This window comes from Cuculus canorus, chromosome Z (assembly GCF_017976375.1).
Source record: "Cuculus canorus isolate bCucCan1 chromosome Z, bCucCan1.pri, whole genome shotgun sequence".
In the NCBI taxonomy this organism is placed as follows: domain Eukaryota; kingdom Metazoa; phylum Chordata; class Aves; order Cuculiformes; family Cuculidae; genus Cuculus; species Cuculus canorus.
Genome location: NC_071441.1, coordinates 39,857,271 through 39,884,218, shown reverse-complemented (window position 1 = coordinate 39,884,218; position 26,948 = coordinate 39,857,271).

The window sequence follows — 26,948 nt, the reverse complement described above, 5'->3', positions numbered from 1 at the left end:
GGGGTTTAGAAATTAAGTAAAGTTGTATAAGCAGAAATAGAAAACTAGGACATGTGAGGGCTATGCTTTTAAAAATCAGTATTTTTAAAGTTTAATGATCAATGCTGTTATTTTGAAAATGTAATATTAATTGTGAGGATCATTGCAAAAATTGGGACAGTTACATTTCACTTTAGTGCTCTTTGTCAGAGTAACAAGAGGCTACAGAAGTCCTCAGGTTTAGAGAGAAGAAAGATTTCTCACTTCAACACTCCACTTGTCCACCCACCTCCACTGTTGAGAATTAAAAAAAAAAAAAAGGGTTTCTTTTTTTTTCTCTAGAATTATTCATCCACTGTTCATACTCCATGCTAACAATTCTGACATTGTAGCAGCAGGCAGCCATCACACACCATATGTCACCACCATACAGGTGTTTTCCACTGGCTCTGGAGTTGGACATCTTGAGGTGCCTATAGATGTTACCTTATTAGCATGCAAGCATTGCCAGGAAGCAGTTCATTACCAGAGTTATGCTGCTGCACAACACTCAGTAAAGTGATGTTTAAAAGCACAATTTACAGCTAATTGATATTATACCAATGGGTCATTCAGTAGTATAAATTTTATGTGGCTAAGGCATGGGCATGTGACCACTTTCCTTGCCTTCCTTTCATTTCAGATTTTCTTATTTTTGACAGCATTTATAAAAAATACAAATCAGCCATGGATAAATTCAAGATTAGACATAGGCTTCAATTATGTTTTAGTGCAACCTCTCTGATAGTGAAGCAGATATTAGAAAAACTCATTCAGTGAGATTTAAGACTGAATATATCTGAACGTTTTGGTATGTGGAAGTAAATCAGATCTGTTGCTGTGAATTCAAAGAACTTGTGAGAGTTGCAGTTAATCATAATGTACAGAATAAGGAAGAGAAGAACTGAGGCTGAGAAACATCTATAATTTTGATGGCTCATAAGTAAGGTCTTTGTTAGCATCTAAAAGAAATTATGCTGTACTTTCAATATACCCAAATTAGAGAATTTATTAGTTAATTAGTTAACTTTTGGAATAAGATTCCATACAAGTCAGCATAAAGAACATGTTTTCATGGGATACCTGGTGAGGAGAGTTTTGATTCAACAAGTCACCGACTGAGTGATTATAGAGCAGTCTAACAAGACTAGCCCAAACTCAGAAAATATGCAGAGAAAAAAAAGACAGATACCGGTCTTCTTTAGAAGTGTGGAGGATGTTTGGAAAAGCTTTAAAAACCACTGGCTGACCTGTGGAGAACACGACTACAGCCATTTAAATAAATCAGCAAGCTGCCCATAAAGGGTGGCTGGGTAGAGAACAGTTAGAAAGCTGCAAGAGACAGGTTCTGAGAATTGTGACTGTATTATAAGTGCACGTATATGTGATTTAATTTCTGGTAATTGTGAAATGAAGCAGGAGGGCTGTACTTCAACATCAGCACGAAATTCTGCTTGTATGTATAGCTGAGCAGGCAACATTGGCTCATTATGTACATTACTGTGTTAAGAGTTTTGTGCATGAATATAAGTGCTTGAAGCAAGAGCATGGGTCAGTCTGAAAGGCATAAGTTTACAGAGGAAGCCCAAGAGCAGGGATAACTGTAGGTTTTGCTCAAGTAACAGCCATTCATATCTGTATGACTACATCCAATCTTTGTTCTGTGACACACTTCACTGTATCACACTCACACTTTTCAGACTTCTGCTTTCCAGGAACAAAGTAATTTAAAATGTCCCTTTGCATGGAGAGTAGAACTGAGCCTCCCCAGAGATCCTTCTATTAAAGGTAATAGTTCAGTGTCATATTTTCATTAAAATTCTTGTTCTTTCAGGAGAGGAAGAATGGAATTGGTTTTGGAAGAGTTAAAGAAAACAATGAGATACATGGAGTTAATTCATTAGCAGTTTAGTGTTTGCATTGTTAAATTTTAAAATATTCCACATGCATTAGTCAATATCTTAGTATAATGATTACGTTATGTCAGACTTGATTATTACAATGTGCTTACTTTCTTTATGTGATCCCAGATTCCTTTCCTAGTCAAAGATACATATATCTATGGGTATGTGTTGTGTTCTAGCTAGGCAACTTCATTGCTACAATGCTGACTTTTCTCCTTTAAAGCTGTTGAAATTTCTTGATGTTTCTTACAAGTTTAAAGTCAGTAAAAATTAAATGGTGCATAGTACCTTCTTCTGGTATTAGACAGTTTTCAGTGTGGTGTTCTGAAAGCTATAGATCATTAAAAATATTGCATTATTTATGTGACTGTATAATAAAATCACAATTATTATGCACTTGTGATACTGGGATAAATTGAAATGTTGAACACAATAATACATTCACTCACCAGAAAGGATCAGTGACTAGTCTTACACTGAACATTGTACAGCATCTTATTGCTCTGCATGATAAAATAACTGTTAATTTCCCTACTACCTCTGGTCTGGAGATTAATCTCTTTGTTAACTTCCTAAAAATATGTTTCCATTATAGAAAACATGGCACTTTTAGAAAGATGCCTGCTTGTGCATAATTTTTTTTTTCCTTCTTAGATTTCATCTCAAGACTTTGAGTTAATTGATATGTAGTATAACAATATATGAAGGGTTGTCAATCTGAAAACTGATGGATCACATCATAAATATTCAGGGAATGAGAGGAAGGGAATACATATAGACAAATCTGTGTTACTGGAGTGTCAGAGCTGTAGTTTTAATGTGTTTTGTATGTGAGAGACTGGGTACTAGTGTGTAGAGGCCTACATTTATTTGTATACCACTTAGTAGTCCCATATAGAGAGATTTTTGAGGAGAAAAAGCATATTTCTAGTATGATCTGTGCTAGTTGTGGCAGCCAAAGGGCCCAGTTTAAATCGGAACCTAATTGGGCTGAGCTGTAGAGATGCAGCAATAAAATCGTCCCACCTCTGAAGAGCTGCAGTTCAAAAAAACTGAGGAAAACATAACAGAGATGAAGGATGCAGAGGAAAGAAGCAAAGAAGCATAGAGGGGCAGGGTGAATCTATGAGAAATGTGAGGTTTTGCATTAGTTTAGAACATGGAAGTTTCATTGACTTCCAGGAAAGACTTGTGTAAGTGAAGCTGGCAAGTTCATTGGCTTCCGGGAGTGTCTTGCACATCTTCAGGCTTCTGTCATCATTTGACTCAGCTGCAGAATTGTTGGTTGCTTTTTTAATGTAACAAATACAAAGACACTTCAAATTACAGATCATGGGAAAGTTTGGGTTGGAAGGGAAGAATATCCAGTTCCAACCCTCCTGCCATGGGCAGGGACAACTCCCCCTAGACCACTGCTTGAGGCCCCATCCAACCTGGCCTTGAACACCTCCAAGGATGGGGCTCTCACGACTTCTTTGGGCAACCTGTTCCAGTGCATCACCACCCTCACAGGAAAAATTTCTTCCTAATATCTAATCTAAATCTATCCTCATTCACCTTAAAACCATTACCCCTTTTTCTATCACTACACTCCCTGACAGAAAGCCCTTCCCTTCCAGCATGTGAACCATGCCACACATGGGACAGTGTCGAATGTTTTGCACAAGTCCAGGTAGGTGATGCCAGTTATTCTTCCCTTATCTACCAGTGCTGTAGCTCTATTGTTGAAGGCCATCAAACTTGTCAGGATGATTTGCCCGAAGTGAAGCCATCTTGGTTGTCACCAATTGCTTGCTTATTTTCCACATGCCTCGGCAGAGTTTTCAGAAGGATCTGCTCTACAATCTTGCTGGTCACAGACGTGAGACTGACCAACCCCTAGTTCTCCGTGTCTTCCTTCTTTTCAATTTTTAAAAATGTGAGTTATGTTTCGCCTTTTCCAGTCAGTGGGAACTTCACTGGACTGTCACGACTTTCTCCGATTCGATGGGTAGTGGCTTAGCAATTTCATCCGCCAGTTCCCTCAGGACCTGTGGATGTATCTCATCAGGTCCCATGGATTTGTACATCTTCAGGTTCCTCAGATGGTCTCCTGGCCTTCTTCTGCAGCGGGTGGTTCTTGATCTCTCAGTTCCTGCGTTTGCCATCTGACTTGGGCAGTATGGCCTGAGCCCTTGCCAGTGAAGACTGAAGCAAAAAAAATGGTTGAGTACCTCAGCCTTCTCCATTTACTGGGTAACCAGGTTTCCCACTTCTTTCCAGGGAGGGCCTATGTTCTCCATAGTCTTCCTTTTACTACTGAAATACCTGTAGAAGTTTTTCTTGTTGCTCTTGATGTACTTGGCCACACTTAATTCCATCAGGACTTTAGCTTTGCTAAGCTGACCCCTGGGTGCTCAGGCAATTTCTCTGTATTCTCCCTCCAGGCTACTTGCCCTTGCTTCCACCTTCTATAGGCTTCCTTTTTGTATTTAAGTTTGTCCAGGAATTCCCTGTTCATCCATGCATGTCTCCTGCTGTTTTTTGCCTAATTTCCTCTTGGCTGGGTTGCATCACTCTTGAACTTTGAGGAGGTGATCTTGGAATATCAATCAGCTTCCTTGTTTCTCTCTCCCTTCTCCAGGCCATTATCTCATGATTCCCTACCAAGCAGATCCCTGGAGAGGCCAAACTAAGGCTACCAAGTCTGGTTATTCCCACCGACTACTACCCACTGCTGTAGTTTCATATGGGCACCAGTGATATAGCCAGGGGAAGTCTGAGGGGATTGAGAGGAATTACACAGCCCTGGGAGCAGTAGTAAAGGACTCTGGAGCTCAGGCAGTTTTTTCATCAATCCTCCCAGTCAAAGGGATGGAGTTTGATAAGGCCAGTTGAGTCTGGCCAATCAACAAATGGCTGCAGGAATGGTGCCACAACCACGGATTTGTCTACTTAGATTATGGGATTCACTTTGAAAAATATCCCACTAACAAAGTCTGTGCCTAACCCATCACAGCCCATAAGCATTTGACAGAGTGGGAGGAAAGGATGACCCAAGGGAAGAGTGTTCTTCAGCAACTCCTTATTCTTATTGGATTTCCTTGGCTACCAGCAAGGGTAAAAATACAGGTTTTAAAAATATGAATGTAAACTGTACTTAACCTTATCCAACTTAAAAAAAATTCTAGTTCCATGACGTACTCGTGTGTTGTACAATGTTTCTGTTTTTTTCAAAGGGTGGAAAATGGAACCCCTTTACTTGTTTTTCCTAAGTGTGGTTGTATAATTATCTGAATCTCCAAACTTGTCTGTGTCTAAACAGCAATTCTCTCTGTTCTTACATCTAGAGATGATGTGAGTTCTTCTGTTTGACCCATTAAAGTGCCTGAGACTGGCTCTCAGTGCTGACATTACCTTTCAGCACCAGCCCGTAAATCAAGGTGGTCTAAAATGTATACTGGGGGGATGGCATATTGGCCAGACCCTGCCATTCCCCTCTGGGTCAGAGAAAGCGAGGGATCTGAGAACACATAGATTCTGAGGAAAGCCAGATGATCACTAAGGAGAAGCAGAGGACAGAGATACGGTGGAGATGAACTCTGCATTTGAATCCAACAGAAAGTTTAGTTTGAGAAGTTCAGCACACATTGCTGTAACCCCTTCATAGTTCTAAAATCCTTTTCAGGGCTTTTGTTTTCTATTTGGATTCTAACTTAAGTCCACTAACTTCTTAATTTTTTTACAATCTTAGATGGCTTCTGCAATTAAAATAGTAAGATATGATGTACAGTTAAATATATAGCAGGTCCTGAGACAGCAGGTACTTTGCAAAGCATCTGTCACCTATCTGTGACAACTTCCTTGAAGTGCCTTGCCACCAGTGATAACTGCCTGTGGAATCACAGCATTCAATGCGTAGGTGGAGATAGCCGCAGATTACTGTATATCATTTGATCTGTCACCATTTGCAAACCTCACATAATGATGTTCGGCATTTTATTTTTATGAACAGAATTTCCTAGGATCCTGCCTCATTCTTCTATTTTGTACCCAGTGATCTGAATACAGTTTGGGATGTCTTTTTTGATGCTCTCTGAAGACATACAAATGTGAAACAAGGTATGAATATTTTCTGCTTTACCACTATTAAATGTGGATATTGTAGACATTGGAGTCCTTGTGATGTTAACACAGCTGCTCAACAACCAGACTTCCCCAAGCTCTTGTATTTCAAGCACACAGCCCAGAGGCTCACTCCAAAGTTTATGAATCATTCCTTGTAGCTATCATCAAGAACTGAAAGCCTCTGAAGCGGCAGGTTGAGCTGCCTCTGACAAACAAAGTCACAGATTTTTTTCTGGCTTTACCCATATGGATGGATCCTGGATCTTGTCCTTCTTCCTGACAGTGTGTGTTAACCTGACTGTGACATGACCCGATGTCAAGGTGAGGTCCTGTGTTGCACTAGACATCAGAACAGCAAGGACTGGCTGCTACACATAAAAAGGTAAGCCAGGAACGGCACAATAGCACAATTGGCAGAGGTGGTGGCCATGCCAGTAAGGGCCCAGTCTTAAGTCTTATGCCTGCTTAAGCCCAGGTCCAGTGAAATGGGTTGTGGCAATGTGAAATAATGCAGAGAGGTTCTTTTTTAGAACAATTTCTGCTTTCCCAGGCTTTTTTTTTTCCTCAGTGTTTAGCCTATAGACTCTGCAAATTAGATTGTGATGGAGCGGAAGATAAGGCTGCTGTGCGAAGTTCAATGAGGATAAAAAAGCCTCTCTCTCCATCCAGGAAGGGTGAAGAGGTCTTAAACATAATCAGGAGAGATCTTTTTTTCTGTTTTTCAAGGAGGGTTCTTGGCTCATGCCTGTGCTTTGTATCTTCCTTCAACTCATATCTCTGTAGTAAATATGATATCAGACATGAAAGAAAAGTAGGAACCAATTTATGACTAGATTCTAGTATGAGTACTGAAGAATATTTTTACTGTAAAACATCAGCCAACCTGGGTCAGCTGGAGACTGTCCAATAGTTCTATTATAGATCTATGTGTTTAGTTCCTATTGCTCTTTAAAGCTATTACAAAAGAGGCAGGATATAGATCTATGTTTATTAAGGCAGTATTTGTGTGTATTACACTCCTATAAGCCTGAGGCAGGGTGTTACCGTTACACAAACATGGTAAGTAATTTCACTGAAGCTCTGAAAAAGTCTTGTTTGTAAGAATTGCCTGAAGAGCATTTGGCTCAAAACTTATTTAATGTATACTTGCATCTATGACTTGAGAAGCAGGACTCATAGAATCATAGAATTTCTTGGTTGAAAAGACCTTTGAGATCATCAAGTCCAACCGTATTTGTCCACTACTAATCCATATTCCTGAGCACTTCATCTACAAATCTTTTAAATACCCGAGATGGTGACTCAACCACCTACTTTGGCAGCCTGTGCCAGTGCCCTACAACACTTTCAGTGAAGAAATTTTTCCTGAGGTCTAATCCGAAACTCTCCTGGTTCAACTTGAGGCCATTCCTTCTCATCCTATTGCCTGTCACCTGGGAGAAGAGACCAACACCCACCTATCTACAACCTCTTTTCAGGTAGTTACAGATGGTGATAAAGTCTCCCCTCTTTTCTCCAGGCTAAACAATCCCAGTTCCTTCAGCCATTCCTCATAAAACTTATTCTCCAGCCCCTTCACCAGCTTCGCTGCCCTTCTCTGGACGCACTCCAGCACTTCAATGTCTTTCTTGTAGTGATGGGCCCCAAACCGAACACAGGATTCGAGATGCAGCCTCACCAATGTGGAGGGCAGAATCACTTCCCTGGTCCTGCTGGCCAGGCTTTTTCTGATACAGGCCAAGATGTCATTGGCCTTCTTGGCCACCTGGGCACACTGCTGGCTCATATTCAGCCAGCTGTCAACCAACACCCCCAGGTCCTTCTCTGCCAGGCACATTTCTAGCCACTGTTTCCCAAGGCTATAACACTGCGTGGGATTGTTGTGTCCCAAGTGCAAGACTTGGCACTTGGCCTTTCTGAATCTTATCCTATGGGTCTCAGCCCATGGATTCAGCCTGTTCAGATCCCTTTGTAGAGCCTCCCTACCCTCGAGCAGATCAACACTTTCTCCGAACTTTGTGTCATCTGCAAACTGAGGGTACACTCAATCTCCTCATCCAGATCTTCAGTAATGATATTGAACAGAACTGGACCCAACACTGAACCCTGGGGAATACCACTTGTGAGTGACCTTCAGCTCGATTCAACTCCATTTACCTTTGGGCCTGGCCACCCAGCCAGTTTTCCACTCACTAGAGGCTGCGTCTGTCCAGATCAATGGCAGCCATTTTCTTAAGCAGAATACTGTGAGAAATGGCGTCAAAGGCTTTACTGAAGTCCAGGTACACTACATCATAGGATCATAGAATCATAGAACAGTTTGGGTTGGAAGGGACCTTAAAGATCATCCAGTTCCAACCTTCCTGCCATTGGCAGTGAGTGACGCCATTGGCAGGTACACCTCCCACCAGACCAGGCTGCCCAAGGCCCCACCCAACCTGGCCTTGAACACCTCCAGGGATAGGGTGGCCACAACTTCCCTGGGCAACCTGTTCCAATGGCTCACCACTCTCATATCCACAGCCTTCCCTTCATCCAGTAAGCAGGTCACCTTATGATAGGAGGAGATCAGGTTAGTTTGGCAAGACTTGCCTTTCATAAACCCACGTTCACTGGGCCTGATCACCCAGTTATCTTGCATGTGCTGTATGATAGCACTCAAGATGACCTCCTCCATGACCTTCCCTGGCAGCAAGGTCAAACCAACAGGCCTGTCATTCCCCAGATTCTCCCTCCAACCCTTCTTGTAAATGGGCATAACATTTGCAAGCCTCCAGTCATGTGAAACTTCCCCAGTCAGCCAGAACTGCTGGTAGATGATGGAAACAGGTTTGGGGACCACATCTGTCAGCTCCTTCAATATCCTTGGGTGAATCCCATCTGGTCCTGTAGACTTGTGAAAGTCTAATTGGCCAAGCAGGCCTCTAACCATTTCCTCTTGGATCATTAGAGCTTTGTTCTGCTCTCGCTCTCTGCCTTCTGGCTCAGGAGGCCACCTGAACCTCTGTAACTTATTTGGAGCCACCAGGAACCTCTGTAACTTATTTGTTTCTTGTTATGCTTTTCTTAACTTAGACCTCAGTGAGTGAGATAGACACAGCCTCTTTTAGAGGGGAAAGTATTGATATTTAGGCTTTATTTCCTGTAATTGCCAAAAATAATTTTTGCTTCACTGTTTATAACAAGCTTGATGGGTATTTGAGCACAACTGTCCTATGCTTGTGCTTGATAAGCCTGTATTACTGGTGACAGCAGACAGAGAAAACAGGTCTGTAACAATCTGAACAAAGAAGTGACATTTATAGATTTAAATATATCTGTCATAAACTTATATTAATAGTTTTTAAAAGCTAGGTGTCAGTTCCGCTATATAAGAAGAACTGCTATCAATAACCAGATTTTTTATTGAGAATGGATATGAAGTTGCTAACTGTGCATCTGTGCAACTGTATATGTATTCATGAAGTATTGTGTGCATGTATGGTATTGACAAAGCTGGGTGTCACAAAATGGTTAGTAGAGGCAACAGATATATGGAAAGATTATTTCTTATAACAGAGCTTAAAGTTGTTTGTAATAAAGCACCTTTACCACAGCTAAGGAAGCTGGTAAGAAAAGGGATGCAGTAGGTATCTATTGTCTCTAAAGCTATCTTTAACAATTTTTACCTGTGTCTTGACTCTGGAGTAAATGCAGATCTGTGTCCAGGCATGAGGATGCTACTGCTTAGGATGGGCTACACCAGGATGACCTGGCTGCACCTTGGTATTCAGATTCTGAACGAGCTGGGGTCAAGCCACACTGCTGGAAACATTCTTGCTGCTGAAACAACCGAAAGTTAACAATCACGTCTTCTCTTTCCTCTGCCATAACTCCCTGATAGAAAAAAAAACCCCTCTGCCCAGCTTAGATGCTATTTGATCCTCCATTAGTAGCTATTTCTTATTTTGGTCTCAGAGTCCCATAAAAGTAAATTATGACCATCATAACTGATTTTAGGATTTAAATCATAGACCAAAGAGATAGCTTCTTCTCCACCCCCACCTTCCCCTCAATTTACGTGTACAGGATACTAAAACCTATTTTTTTTAGGGAAAAGTTACAATCTTCCACACAAAGCTCCACTCTTAAGATTGACTGAACCACAGTCGTTCTCAGTCAAGGCCTCGATATGGAAAGCGAATTGGACTGAGGTTGCTGTGACTTCTTTAAAGCATCTGTTTTATTATTAATATACTTTTAATAGCATCACTCTGATTGTTTTACAGACTGACTACAACTTCAGTTAATGCCGAGACATTAAAAGCTTGCCTTTTTAATTATTAACAAGAATAAAAATGTACACAGACCATGGACTTTGCTGGACTATCTGGATCCGATGTGGAAACAAGCTAATGCCATTTCACACTTTAGTTTAAACATTTGTTTGGATGTCACAGATGCTGCTTCTGATTTATACTTTTGCAACCATTATTCCCTAAGTACTCTAAACACTTTTAGAGTCTTCCAAAAACTTAGACCAACTTTTCACGGAGATGAAACACAATGGGCAAATGAAAGATGCAAATTAATTGATTTACATTGTAGTTAATCCCTGCCTCTCCCGAAACAAACAAGCAAACAAACAAACACCTGTCAACCAAACACTGGGGAGAACCTGAAGAAGAAGGAAGAAAACTAAAGAAAACTGGAATGGTCTTCATAGTTTGAAATACTGCCTTTCTTCCCTTGTGTCTTGCAGAAAGCTGTAATAAACTGGTGGATGAGAAACTATCAAGAAATTCTGGTTGGACTACCAGCAGTTTGAATTCTCTGGGTATTTTTGACTGGATTAATCACCTGGCTGTGACTTAAACCTAGAAGTGGAAAGTGGGTTACCTTAACTGGTTTATACTGTGTTACATTTTTCCCATTTAGGAGAAAAAAAAAAATCTGCTATCCTGTTTAAAGCATAACTTCTTGTTCATTGTTTTATTTTTTCCCCTTCTAATGTTATCTCTTAAATCCTGTGGGTGCCAGAATTTGGTGTGGCAAAACAGTAACTTTGACTCACTCAAGTCAAAGCCACTTTTGAAAATATAAATCTCTTAAAACATTGTACGTACCAAGTATACATTGTAGTTTATGAAACTTCCTTTAGATTATTTACTTTCAAAGAAGTAGTAATGGTTTTATGCAACCTCTGTGTGCTTTTAAGAGAATGTTATGGACCTCCTCTTTTAATTTTTTGAGCAACTGTAGAAATCTAGGACTTGAAGAATATGAGATCACGTTGGTAATTTCCAGTCTTGCCCTCCCTCCTTTTCAATTAATTCTCATTGTCTTCAATGGGTTCACACATCTACAGAGGACCTCGGGAAATACAAAAGAGGTCTAGCATCAAAGGCATGAGGGACTGCAACACATCGCAGCTACCACCAGGATTTGAGGAAAAATGTTGACTGCCACTATAGACCTTGTAACTGAATCTGGAGGAGCCTCAGCTGCCCAGCTGTGGGACCATCTGGGACAGGCTGTGCCTGGTGTCCTTTGCAGACAGCAGAACAGCAAAGCGGGGAGGACATGGCTGGTTCTCTCCAGTGTTTGGAGTGCACAGGCTGGCAGAAGGGCTGGGAAGTATGCTTGCAACTCCTAACAAAAAGATAGCTCATGGGGTCTAGTATTCCCCTAAAGGGATGCAGCAAAGGGCATGGATGTGAGTCATAGATGTTCTTAGTTAGTCAGTCCGTAGACCAGAAGTACCAGTTACCCTTTACTACCTCGCTGAGAAAAAGCTGCAAATTTATGAACCTATGACCTGCTCCTATCATTATAGATACAAGATCATGCCATACTTAACATGTTACTAGAATTATTGACTAGAGAAAGACCAGGAGTGAAACCTAAATATTGTGTACTTCGGCAATAAAATTTTTCATTTTTGCATGTTATAAAAAACACAAGGTAGATTCAGGAAACTGAAATAGCTCGTTTAATGAGCTGCTTTAGTAAATTTATCCCATAACGACAACTAAAGAAATATGTTTATTCCTTTCAGAAATTAGAATCTATATCCAGCTAAGAACATAGATATGACTTTTGGAAAAAAAAAGTGGAGTACAGCAGAGAAATAACATCTCTGACTATTGCAGTGTAAAAAACACAGTTACTAACAGAAGTGAGCTTGCTTCCCTTTTCTTTCATCTTTCCAGTTTGGCTATAATGAGTAGTGTTCAGAGATCATGGATTGTTTTACACTGCTGATGAGTCAATCCAAAAGAGGAGAGCTTCTGAGCCGGGACCTGCGGCAGCTTCCAAGCATGAGTCATAGTAACTAGGATGTCCGTTCTCTGCATCTTCTGGGAATCACACAGTCAAGAAGCCTTGTCACAGACATCAGCCCTACTGGGAAGCCCTGATCTAAAACAAGAAATGACAGAGATCAGGGGATGATCAACTCACAGGAGTGCAGACAGTTGTGAAAGTAACTGAGTCTGATCTGTAAATACTTAGCTAAGAGGAGATAGTAAGTATTATTCACCCATTTACCATTGTTAAACAAGATGCCTAGAAATAAAGAACAAATGAATCAATAGGAATGTGTCAGCTGTACTAAAACTCATCATGGGTCACGAATGAATGAACATATCATGTTACAGAAGAGTGATGATAACAGAGGAGCGCAATACTTTAGGGGACACACAGAAAGCCTTCCTATTTGTGGTGAGGGATTAGTAGCAGCTGCTACCTCTCAGCATAGTCTGGTGCAATCTCATACAATTTACACCTTGCCACAACGTACCCACTAATGTACTCTCTGTGCTTTTCATCCTTGAGGACTGAATAATTATGGGGGGTTGTTCATTTTTACACTAAACCAGGAATCTCAACAGCAGTCTTGCACATACCTTTTCCCTTAATGATGAGAGCTTGTATCTGTGCCAAACAATTTGTGATATAATTTGTAGGAGTCGATGCTGTCCAGAATGTGCTACAGTAATGTCTCATCTCAAGAATACCAGTGTACAAGCAGTACAGTGACTTTAATTAATTATGATGTCAGCTTTGTGTAGGAGGCCAGCTTGCAGCCTGTGAGCTGAACCTCCAGGTTTCTGATCCGGGAAAGAGAATCACACCGTGCACAGGCAAACAATATTTGATATAAAAATTTCCATGAGTTTACTCTCTCAAGATAAAAACCCTATCAACAGTTATGGGAACTCTTACTTTCTGCTGTTACAAGGTTTGGTCTGAACAGGATAATAGGAATTCTATGTGCACGAAGTGTGGGCATGTGTCATTAGAAAACCCATTCTGCTGAATGAGATTTAAATTGTCCCAAATGATTTCTAAGTATTGAAGGTGAATGGGGTACAGGGATGGGGAAAAAATTTAACAAAGCATTTGGAGATGGAGTTCATCCCTTGTAGTTCAGGTGCAACCTATAAGAAAGACATAAAATACGATGTATCAGCTCCCCTGAAATTTGCAGGAGAATCTCACTGACTTTATGCTGGTACTGTGTGACTGAAGTTAGACTCTAATTCTGCAAAAGTTGATGAAAATTTTCTCATTGGTTTCAAAGCAGTCAGAATTTCCTCAATAAAGCATAATTAAGGATGTTGATTCTGTGGCTTTGTATGCTGCAAACCACAACTCTCTTTAATCTGCTGGGAGGAGTCATAGGAATGTTTTTATTTGTAGATAGAGGATTCATTCATGGGAAAAAATGATGCTTTTAGGAAATACTTTTATTTGCAGAAAGGAGTAATAATAAAAAATCCAAACAAACAACCAACAAACCACCTCATACATCTGAGTACAATGACATAGCTGGATCTGAGTTTGCTACTTGGCTTTGAACTCAGCCGTATTTCCTTGGTAAATTACATGGCATTGCATTTGGGTACCTTAACGACCACTCTAAATTTAGAAGCTGGGACCTCTGAGCATCCAGGTTCATCTAGGGAATGCTTATTATCTTGACAACTCTTTCTGACAGAGGCCGTCCCATGGATCATTCTATTTTTGTTGTGATTACCCACTATTCAGCACCATGATTAAAGGCTACAGAGGCAAACCCTCAGGAGTGCCTGGAACTTGGTGCCTTAAGTAATAGCTTTTCTGGAATCCTGAACTTAAAGTTCTGGAATCCTCGACTTAAGAAGGATATGGAGCTGTTGGAACAGGTCCAGAGGAGGGCTACAAAGATGATTGTAGAGCTGGAGCACCTTTCATATGAGGGCAGGCTGAGGGACTTGGGCTTGTTCAGCCTGGAGAAGAGAAGGCTCAGAGGAGATCTTATAGCGACCTTCCAGTACCTGAAGGGGCTACAGGAAAGCTGGAAAGGGGCTATTCACAAAGGCTTGTGGTGACAGGACAAGGGGGAATGGGTGTAAACTGGAGAGGGGCAGATTTAGACTAGACATTAGGAAGAATTTCTTCACTATGAGAATAGTGAGACACTGAAACAGGTTGCCAAGGGAAGTTGTGGCTGCCCCATCCCTGGAGGTGTTCAAGGCCGGGTTGGATGGGGCCTTGGGCAGCCTGATCTAGTGGGATGTCCCTGCCCATGGCAGGGGGTTTGGAACTAGATGATCTTTGAAGTCCCTTCCAACCCTAACTGTTCTATGATTCTATGATTACAGGGGATAATTCCTACAGTATTTCTTCAGCCTCATGGAAAATTTCATAGAGTCATACAATACCAGGTTGGAAGGGATATCAAGTATCATCTGGTCCTACCTCTGCAAAAGCATGGTCTAGACAACATGGCTCAGCACCTTGTCCATCTGAATTTTAAAAGTGTCCAATATTGGGGAATCCACCACTTCACTAGGGAGATTATTCCAATGCAATTAAATGACTAGCACATTTGCCTATTTCTCCCAATGTCTGTCTCATTGTGATCCCAGATCTCCCCTCTGGTATGAAGTAAAAAATACCCAGGGTCTGTCAGGTGATGAAACTAATTATTTGCAAAGCCTAGTATTATTTCAAGGCATATCACAAAGCAAAGTGTAAGGTCCTGCACCTGGGTCGGGGCAACCTTCACTATCGATACAGGCTGGGGGGTGAAGAGGCTGAGAGCAGCTCTGCAGAGAAGGACCTGGGATTCCTGGGGGATGAGAAGGTGAACATGAGCCAGCAATGTGTGCTTGCAGCCCAGAAGGCCAACTGTATCCTGGGCTGCATCAAAAGAAGCTTTGCCAGCAGGTCAAGTTAAGTGATTCAACCACTCTACTCTGCTCTGGTGAGACTATAACTGCATTCGGTTCTGGAGCCCAGAAGAGACACGGAACTGCTGGAGCAGGTCCAGAGGAGGGCCACAAAAATGATCAGAGGCCTGGAACATCTCACCTATGAGGACAGGCTGAGAGCGTTGGGGCTGTTCAGCTTGGAGAAACCTCCAAGGAGACTTTATTGCAGCACTTTAGTACTTAAAGGGAACTTACAGGAAAGATGGAGAGGGACATCTTAGCAGGGCCTGTAGCAATAGGGCAAAAGGTAAGATACTAAGAAGGGGTAAGATGTTAGGAAGAATTTTTTTTTCACTGAGGGGGGTGAAACACTGGAACAGGTTGCCCAGAGAAGTGGTACATGCTCCATTCCTGGAAACATTGAAGGTCAGGCTGAATGAGGCTCTGAGCAGCTTGATCTAGCTGAAGATGTCCCTGCTCACTGCAGAGAGTCCCTTCCAATCCAAGCCATTCTATGATTCTATATATTTTGTATGGATGTTCATCCTTGCCTACAGGTACCTAAATGGGTATAGACAACCTCTTCTTTCAGCAATCCAGCAACAATACTTGTTCCTATTTTCAGATACAACTTTTCTTCAGAAATTGTCTCCATTTTGACGCAGAAGTAAAAACTCTTCTGCAAAGATTGCTTGCCTTCACATGGAATTTTCCTTGAATTACAGTGTATCTTCTTTTGCTTGTATGCTAAGAAAAATAGTTTGAAAATTGTGTGTATTGGTAACCGCTGGTGACAACTGCCACAAAAACGTAACCGATGGATAGGATATCATTCCCGTCATTTGCTATAGCATTTATAATATAGTGTATTTTAGAAAATATACTATGAAATATTTTCTGATGTTCTATTTCAGCAAAGTAAGATGTTATTATTGAACAAAACTGGCAAGTGTAAATATTTGCCTTGAGATGAGCTAGATTAGCACTTCTATTTCTCCAGCTACATCTTACTGCCTCTGCTTGTTTTTAGAGGAGTTAACCACGAATTACCCTAGTTTTGTGTCAGTGTGAGTCACATCTTTCATCTTGCTGTATCTTTTGTGAGGAGCATAGTTTTTAGCACCATTAGTGCCAGACACAGATACTGACACTGTGGATAAAGACAGGTTGCAGGCTCAGTACAGCCTGACTTACTCCAGTGCCTCAGGCCTCTATTAGGAACTCTCCACTGTTACTATTGTGTTTACAGCTGGCTTACTACTGTTATTATTTACTTCGTTTGCCTTTCATCAGGGGTCAAAACACTGCTGTATTTCCTTATTATTTTTGCATTTCTCAATGTTGTCACACCCTGCAGTCAAGAAGCATGAAAAAAGCTCAAAAGACACCTCCTTAGACTGAGATAAAGCTTAAAGGTCAAATGGTCAAGTCTGTCCCTGCAATAACTTACTGGGCAATTTGCAGTTAGGTACACCCACTTTCACAGTATCTGAAATCCAGCAGGGCCAATGTACACAACATAAGAAAAGGCTAACAAATGCTTTGAGAGATAAGAATTTGTCTTCTGTAAGGGGAAGATACCCAAGAAACAGCACAGGAAAGAGAGTGGACTTTACTGAGATATGAATTGCACCCTCATTTCCCCCTCTACTGCTCTAGAAAGACAATTGTTCTTCTAGATGCTGGAAAAATTCTGAAAAATTCTTTAGCAAAATGGCAAACAACCCTGCACACAGTTCTGTATTTATGTGAACATGGCAATGACTTGAAAAAGAAGTGTTAGATCACAGGTTTGGGAATTAGAACAGTGGATATTATGATTTGGGGCCATCAGTAGGATAGAAGATTAGAATTTAGCATGCCAGTGAAAGTCTGTCCTTATAGTAGAGTTTCTAGTGCTTTATTTAATGTGATTTATATGTGCCAAGTATTAGAGCTTGCAGCAGTTTTCTCTTGGGAGACCATTCTGTGGCCTAATAATTATCACTCTGGGGTAGAATAGTCACTTTGCTCTTCCCTGCACTTACCAACTGAATGCTATCTAGAAATGCACTTGAGGTAGCTCTGTATTCTTTGTTCAGGTCTCTTTGTAGGTCCTTAAAGGTGCTCTTGATTTTGTGAACTCCCCTTGTGTTTAGGCTCAAGCAGGAGGCATTGTCAATATTTTTTTCCTTTCCCCAGAATACGCTCTACTCACCATTTTCCAAGTCCTCTTGAGGGGCAATTGAACAGCCTGCTCAGTTTAACCGAGTCACCGTCACGGGTAATGATTAGGATGTGCCAACAGTTGTGTTAATTCATGTAGTGACTTCATTAAACCATTTTATCTTAGGAAGTGGATGATATTCCATCCGTTTTAATAAAGGACAGCTTGCTTTTTACACTTTTGTACAAGTTTTCAATCAAGACATTGGTCTTCATATGACTCTGTGAATTCTCAGGAATCACCCCAGATATTCAAGAACATGAACTTAATTCAAAAGCAAGAACAGTCAAAATGCATTTTCACGGATGCTGCTCTGCTTGCAGAAGCATGTGATTTCTGTTTTGTCAGCTTTAAAGTGTTTGTATTGTGCTTATGGTCTGCATTTCTAGGTTGACAGAAATAACACAGTGAGTTGATCTTAGATAATTTTTACAGAACACTGACTGGACTAGCATCTTCTGACATACTGCCACACTAATTCTCTGAATATCATAAATATATTACATAGGCTTCTTAAACTATAAAGGTTTATATGCTTGGAAAGAATAATCTAATGAATATATGATATTGTCAACAAATGTGTTTTACATATTTATCTTTTCAATAATCTATTAATAATTGAACTCATTTTGTTAAGTATTGCCTGTGCTACCACTGTTTACATTTACTTCTTATAAAAAACCAAATTTTAGAAATTCAGGTACAATTGAGAAAGCAAAGCAAACAACTTCTTTTATCATCAGGTCAAGAAAAAGAATAACAAACACCAGTCACTCCTGCAAGACTTTAAAACCTCATGTAATTTGCCTGTCATCTTAATGATGATATGTTTTGCTTATCATCTTACTGATCATACTTTCTGTATTTCATTTCTTGCCTTTCAGAATGCTGACACTTTTTTCTCGTTGTGGTTTGAGATAAAGCAGAATCAGTTTTCTAACTTTGGCTAAGTCTCATCTAAGTAACTTCATTTTCTGAATGTTAACTACACGTTTTTCAAACAGCGTTGTTCTCTGGAAGTGACAACAGGGGGTACTGGTGTGTAGAAAGGGTATTGCTTATACTTATTCCTATAGTAAACAAGGTCATCTTACAAGTTCTGTAAGTCAAAGAGGTGAAAAAGGTCACATCACACCGGTCTGCCCCGACAAGACAGGTGACCTCAAACTGACCAATAGGGTATTCCATTCCATATATGTCATACTTGGTATAAAACTGAGAGATCATGAAGGTCAAGCTCTCTTCTTTGATGGCCAACATTCAGTGAGGACCTCATCTGTTTTTTTTTGCCCTGATCCCAGATCTATGCATTCCTGAATCCAGTTCCTGAATGCAGCTCCCTCCTAGCCTGGGAACATTTTCCCAGGTCTGCTCTGCAGCATCTGTGGTGATGTAGTCATGGGAGGGGACAATTTTGTATATTATTATCATTGTCATTGTCATTATCATTATCATTATTATTAAAGATGTTTTAGTTTTATTTTCCAACCTGTGAGTCTTTTTTCCTCTCATTTCCCTTTCCACTGGGAGTGAAGAAGGGAATCAGGGGCTCAGCTGCTTGTGTTTCCACATGTGGCTAAGTCTAAGTTGGTCTGCCAAGTCTAATAATCTCCTGAAGCAGTGTCTGAAGATTAGCGTTTTAATGATAATGACCTGAAAAGATTTTTTTTGGCATTCAGTTATACCACGTGTTGTGCAAACTCAGCCTCAGATTTTCGTTAGTTCTCTCACCACACAGAAAGTTACACTGAAGCAGCAGTGAACTGTCATGTGCCCAGACTTATCCAACTACAGTAATTACCACCCATGTACTTCAGTTCTTTGACCCTCACTCTGTGGTCAATTAATAAATTGACAATCTGTTAGGCTGTTTCACACTGGGATTAAGTAAGCATGACAAGGAGAGAGCCCTACATCAGTGGTTTTCTTCCAAAGTACACTTAAATACCATCAAATCCACAATCAATGGCAATGCACACACATGTTTAACAAAGCTTTTAACCTTTTAACCATCAGGCCATCTGCCTTTCAAGAAATATTGTTCTTGGTTCAAACAGTGAAGCAAGGGATTGTACAAATACTGTGGGCTCTTATTACTGTGATCTGTAGGTGAGTGAAGCCCTGGGAATCTGTTCAACTACCCTACTCCCTCTCAGGTGAAAAAACTTGTAGGGACTACTCTGCAAGAGCAATCAGATTAAACAAATCTAGTGAAGACACAATTGGACAAATAGTGAAGGGAAGGAAGAGTAAACTGGGTCTCAGTGGCTCCTTCTACGCCTTCCTAGCAGAGCTAATGTAAGTATCAATGCAACATGAAGCAGGACATAAGACCCTTTTCCTTAAAAAAAGGATAGAAAAAAACCCACACTGCTGTTTTTGAACATAAGCACCCCTGCTCCCAAGCCTAGTCACATGAGCAGCAGCAGCAAAGCCAGAGACACTTGTCCCAGGCTTGGTGGAAATCCTGTATCTGCAGCAGGATCTAGACTGCCCTAGTAATTGAGGGTATCCAAAGTGAGAGTACATCCAACTGTGAGTAACCTGTACCTGCTTTAAAGGGCAAAACAAGAACACAAACTGGGTTTGGCCATGTGAAGCAGGACTATAGAAAGTTGTTCTTGGCTATAAAATACCTGGGGAACCCCTGGCTGATGTGACTGCACAAAACCCTGATGAGGCACTGTCCTGTGTGAAGAAGAGTGCCGCACAAGAGGTATCTTCTCCTGACTTATGAGCTATAAGAAAATGCTGGACCACAAGAACTGTGGGATTCTGAACACTGGTGAGAGCAGTACAGGGAAAGAAAGGACTACTGCAGAAGGTAAATGAATCAAACAGGAGTGGACTACAAAGGTATGAGCTTTAGGGCTAGATGCTGAGAATGGATTTCAGAACTGGCTTCACTTCCTGAGGGTACATAATGTCTTCAGCCATTGATTTAGGAGAGGTGGAGGCTTTGAGCAGATGGGATTCAGCAGAAAAAATCCAATGAATTGCTCCAAAAGCATCAGAACCCCCAAGGGTAGAGAGCAAAGTAAAAAAAAAAAAGGCTAAATTTAAGGAGTGCGTGTGCCTTGGGAAACAGACACTGTTGCTGTTGAGCAGCTACACAGTTGGCAAAGTAGTCCTACTATCTGTTGATATGCTGAAGAAACAAGCATCTGCTTGAATCAAGATGAAAACTAGGTGTCACTGGCTATTAGTCAATTAATTTAGTCGTGGAGTTAAGCAGACTATACTGGAATATGATACACTTGAAATTGAGGGGGATTTTGCTCACTGTTTTTTTGGGAATGCTTTTCCAAGCCCTTTATATTTCATTGACAGAAATAAAAGACGACTAAGACTTGTAATCAAGAAGTATCTTTTTGCTGGACCATATGATCAAGGAGTCAAGGTAGTTTTGTCTGTAATGCTTATAGTCTCTAAATATTTACAAGAACATCCACAGATTTGACTAGTGGATGATTCAAAGGCAGAAATAAGTATCCACTTAAATATAGGTATCTGGAATAAAAACTTCCACATCTAGTAGAGACAGTCATCTTGCAGTCAGTAAAGAAACAAGCACTTACAGGACCTATTTAGACACTACAGGATATGTCAGGCATTGTCCATTTCTCCCTATCAAAATCAAAAGAAACATAGGGAATGAGATGAATACTGCCCCTAAAGCCTGCCTCTGCTGCTAAAGTAAACGTATCTCCTTCAAAGGATGACCACTCTTCAGGAGAAGTCTTCAAAACCAGAGTAAAATGGGCAGAGCTAAGAAAAGTTGTATTCATCTGGTATCAATCATTTTAAAACTGCTGGCTTACTTTCAGCTTCTTTTCTACGTGCAGGATCAAATATCTAAACCAAATCAGAAATTCTTGCTGCAGAGGCAAGATAAAGAGGACTACCCAGTGGTATGTACGAGGAATGAGTTAAAGCCGCGTAATACAGACTTCATCTCTTAGGTTTGAGGAGTAATGCATCCACATTAAGAGTTCCTTTTCCCCTGCCACAGGGTGAGTTTGCCTCCTGTTATTTCACCTGCTTGTTTCTTCAGCTGAGACAGGCTGAAATCCTTGAAATAGCTGCAGAGATAAAAGGTCTGGCAAACACCTGAGAGATGCTGATGATGTGTCATTGGTATTGGCAGCTACTCCATCCATATACAAGTATTTATCTAAAAAGTTTAGAAGACCTACGATGTGAGTGGAGTGTGGCACATGACCGTAGAGGCCCAGGAAGAAAGAGAAGTCATTAAGCAGTAGTTCTGACAGAAACAGGTCCCAAAGTGAATTGTTTATATATATATGACAAGTAAAACCACTGGTGTCTGAAGAGAGGAGGTGCTCTTCAGACAGAATGAACTCAAATGATGGTGGGAAAACAAGTTTAAATGCTTTACGTTGGCACCCTCAGTAGAAGGTCCTGAATTTCCTCTGCAACTTGCCACCAGCAGAAAGGTAACTAAAATCCATAAGGTCCATTTGAAATGAGTGAAACATCCTAAGGTGCAGGGATCCAGCCAAAGAGCCAGAGCAGCTGAGTCACTAAGTGGAAAGCAGTGTTTGGAAGGGCAGTTGGGAATGGCTCATAGCAGATTCTCAGAAATCTACTGATTGAAATCTGCTAGTGGGCTGAGAAAGACTGAGACATCATTCTTGGCTCATAAGAAATTACAGTCTAACCTAAAGACCAATGAATTAAGGAAGATATTGATGATGGACAGATGGACGTTTGGACCATAACTTTAAAAAAATGAATGTTGTTAAATGGAATGCAGATTTTGGCATATACAAACTAGAGCAAAAGAAAGAAAATTTTAATCTTCAACTTGCTTTGACAGTGATGAATAAGGAAAAACTACCTATTTCCTTCCCTGTTTCCTTTCTAGCTCCGTAATTTTTGGATAAAATGTTCAAGTGAAAAATAAAATCAGAGAAAGTTAAGGCAACATGATACGTGAACAAAAAAGCAGCACAGGAAGAGAATATAAACAAGGATTTTGAGCACTAAGAGAATGCATTAAGAAGAATTTTCATACATCTAAAAAAGATAATCCCTACAAAAACCTCAAATAAATTTCACTGAAAGTAGGTAGAAACTCTTGCTGCATTATCAGTTCAGGCTAAGACATGGCACTTAAAGCCAAGGCAAAAAAGTACAACTCAAACAGCATTTAACTGCTGAAGACTAAGCTGTGCAGGATAGATAAGCTTCAGTTGAGGCAATAGAAACCTTTCACTGACTTCAGCTTTAGGAGTTATGCTGTAAGGTGAATTCATGTTAAACAAATGTGAATACTATTAAAGCCAACAGACACTGCATCCTGCACTGAATTGTACATAATGTTCTTCACACAATAAACCTGGCTGCTTGAGGGAGTTAGCTGGACACTGCCTTAGCTACAGATTTGAAGAAGGTCCTAAAAATACCAAGATTAGTTTATGCTAACCCTTTCAAAACCCAAATGTTCTCTGACTGTGAACTTTTATGACATTTCTGTGAAGAGAAGGGTAACTATCAGCTCTTTCTTTGATCCATATGTTGCCAAGCCACCAGGCGATGTTGCTTGTTTGAATTTCAGAAAACTGACACCAAATGGTATGTCTGTCTTAGCTGGACATGGCAGCATAAAGAACCAATTTTATCTGAACCTTGTGAAAAGGATTAAGAACTGATGATGATGGCACATCTTAAAATGTCTCCTGCTCTGTGTGGTTGCTGTGGGAAACCGAGTGGAAGTATCATAGAAACTTGCAGAACATTATGTAAGGGAGTCCTTCACACCTTGTGACGACATCTGGGTGTTGTTGGAAGGAGAAGGCTCCAGAGGAGAAGTGGAAAAGATCACAGCATCTTGGTGGTCAGAAAAGGCTGTGGGAGCCATGGAAAACAATCAGCAAGGAAGTGGTTTTATCCATCGTTGAGGGAGAGAGAGTAAGAGTGGAGGGTGGAAAATGTGTTAGATCTGCATAGCTTCCTCTCTAGACTAAATCTTGAAGTTAAAGTTGAACAAGGATGATAGCACAGTGGCTTAGTGGCAAATTTGTCATTGTGTTTTCTCAAGTCAGGCTGGAGGGTAGCAAGGAATTTTGTCAGCATCAAAAGGCAATTTCATAAACAGGGAGCAAGACAGACATTTTCTGAGAGTAGAGTACTTTACTGTTCTGTAAAGAAGTTAGCAGGTCTTTATAACAATTCTCCTGTTCTTCTTTTGCTCAGTCCTAAAAATAGTATCATGTGATGTCTTCTATTGTATAGAAGCTGTCAAAGAGCTTGTAGTACCTCAGTAGATAAAGGCAGCCAAAAAGGAAACAGAAACTGCCAACAAATACTACATTAACATAGTATCATTTGTAGTACCAATATTTTTAACTTTTCATTTAACAAAAAAAAAAAAAAAAAATGATGCTCTCATATACATGATTTCCAGGTAGAAGAAAACTAGATTTATCAAGTCATTCACAGTGTATTATCCATATGATAAGTGGAAGAATTGCTGCCTCTTACAGCCACAGTACTGACCACAAGGATCTCTCAGTCCTAAATTCATCAGTCAGAAATGATTGATTTCTGACCTTCTAGGTCTCTACTAGTTTGACTCCTTATCCCTGCTCATGCCATTGTGTGAAGAGGCATGTCCGGACACCATCAGTAGTTTTGGAATAGGATTATTGTGTCCTGCCTGTGTCATCAACAATAAGCACAACTGTACAAGTAATCTTTCCCCTTGGAGAAACAGGCCATACAGTGAAACTTAACCTTACTTTGAATAAGACACTAGCACAACTATGACAAGCTAGTCCACGTGAATAGGGAACAATAAATGACGAGAGTAACAGTAAGTCAGTAACTCCTGATGCCAACTGCAGTTGGCTTGTGATGTTCCTAGCTAACTTTTCAGATGATTTCTTATCCTTCTAATTAGCACACTGGAGACTGGGTTTTGGGTAATCTTTTTCCCACTCATTTTTCATTGATTACTGTAAAGGTGATCCAGAATACAATCAGCTAATCATGTCCAAAAAAAATCTTACTATTTGAACTGCTTTTAAACTGGGATGAAACTGTCTGTCAGATTTTTATTATGTTTGCATTTTCCACCTGTTGAACCCTTGTAATCAGAAACACAAGCATGTCTTCCACAATAAAATATATGTGGGCAAACAGGCATACAGATAGTTCACTGTGTTATCCAAGGAAGAATTAATTTTTTTTAACTGAGCAAGCCCATGAATTTGACACAAATTAACTTGAACAAATACCATTCGACAAAACCAGCAAACCAGAAAACTAGACCTGATCAGTTGCTTTGGGATTCCCTTTGCTGGTGTCTTCCTGATAAACACACCACCTACGTTTGCTGTCAGAATTTGCCCAGAAGTTAGTAAATGGATAGTTGCAGAATCAACAAGCTGCCCTGTTTGGCTGGCTGCAAAGGCACTCAGAAGGGAGGTGTATAAAATAGTCTGAAATAGGGGTAGCACCTTGCAATGACACAGGGAATTGGCAATCAAGCATGAGGCGTAGTGAGTCATCCTTTTCAGGTCTTCGTTCTAGTATTACCAGCTTCAGGATGACGTTTGTTCTCATGCCATTACCAGAAAACTACTTCTGGAATCTTGTCAGCCAGAAAAGAAAGAATGCTGTCTTGGACTCCAGCAAGAAAAGAAAGAATGCTGTCTTGGACTCCAGCAAGAAAAGGAAATCCATAGTCCTTACAAGTCATCATTTTTATTGCCCTCAAAAACCAGTAACTTTTTTAAAATAAATGAGGTAGGTTCTTCCCTCCACCCTATGATGTGATTGCTTGTGGATGAAAAGAAAGTATCACTGGTCTAGTAGCAAACAAACATGACCCCAGGCTACCAGGAATGCTGTGATTAATACCTCCAGCCATCAGACAAACATAGACTATGGACTGGAGAACTTGATTAAGTGCATTGCTGTCATTAAGTCATGGGGGAGGGAACAGCTTCAAAGTCCTGTGGGCATATGGAAAGTGACACTATGGTGTGAACAGTGCCCCTAGAAGAGGGATTGCATTTGTGAGGAGGTCCCAGTGAGATGCCTGGGGCAATATCCAATTGGACCCAACCATTAAAGCTTATGGCTCTCATTTAATTCCCCATTTATTAGAAACGTGATAGTTAGAGTTATCTTTTCCTTCTTCCTTTCTCCTTCTTCCCTCCTTCCCAAAATAAAGAGGTGTGTTAATTTTCCTGAGCACAAGGTGGCAGGATTCAGCTTCCCTTTAAACCAACAAACGCTTAACAGTGCTTGAAACAGATAAGGTAAAACCACTTCCATTATTCAGGAGTGCAAAATCAGCTATGATCAAACAACTAGATAAATCCACAAATAGATAGAACACTGGAAATCACAAAAGGCAGCTAGGACACTCAGAAAGTGCTTTGTGTTTGAAGGAAATTTAGAAAAAGTCAATTTTTATCATTGAAGGAAAAGATGTGGGAGCTCAGGAAAGAGACACAAATACCTCTCAGCATACTTATTAGCCCAGTAGATGTTGAAGATTTGGATTCATAAAATCCAAATCTGGGTCATGGTGTGTCACTCTGACCATGGTTCTAGTGTCAATGCAAGAAAGCCTTTATGTGAAAGCTTCACAGTGATCAGGATATTTCTCCGGAAAACTGTTTCCAACAAAACCAGGAGCTCTTGTGAGCTGTCCAAGCTCTCAATCTTGTAACAGCCTGTAATTCTTGAAGTGTAAGCAAAATGTAAGCAGTTTATTTATACATAGCTTTGGTGTGTAAGACTGGTCTTTCTGTATGCACTCCTTTGAACAGGAAAAGATGTCCTACTACACACACAGATCGTGTCCTAACTTACTTCCAGACCCTGTAGTACAATTTCTTATTCCCTCCTCCCTCCCTCAAACAACAGTAGTTTTACAGGGATTCTTTAAGTTTCTGTCTCCCGCCCCTTTTCCAGAAAATCACATTCACATATTTTCATATATTTACTATAAATTCTATGCTATGATACAAAGCAATTGCATGTACAGTGCATGAGTTAAAGTTTCAGAGTGATCAAACTCAATTTCAGAACACTAGTGTCAAGAAAACACTGAGTATTTCAGCATCTACAGGTTTCACTTTTAATATTTTCAGATGAATATGCTCTTATAACTTTGTCTATCGCAGTAAAAAATAGGGCAAAGAAATGCGTATTGCAAAGGAACAGAATCTCTAGGAAATCATTAATTTGTTTTCACTGATCTAAGACAAATCTGACTCTAGTTCACCTGCTCTGGACAGAGGCTTACCTTTCCTACTCTGAGAAGGCTCTTTTGCTCAAGATTCCAGTGTTCTCCAGGATAATTTATTTGTTGTGCACAACTGTTCTTTCCACACAAAAGTTTTTGTAATGTTGAACATGAAGTTTCTTTGCTGTAAATCAAGTGCATCACTTCTTGTCCTATCCCATAGACAAGGAAAAAATGATTACCTGTCCCCTTGAATACCCTTTCAGATACTGCAGGATTGTTATTGCACTTCCCTTCAGTCTTTCACA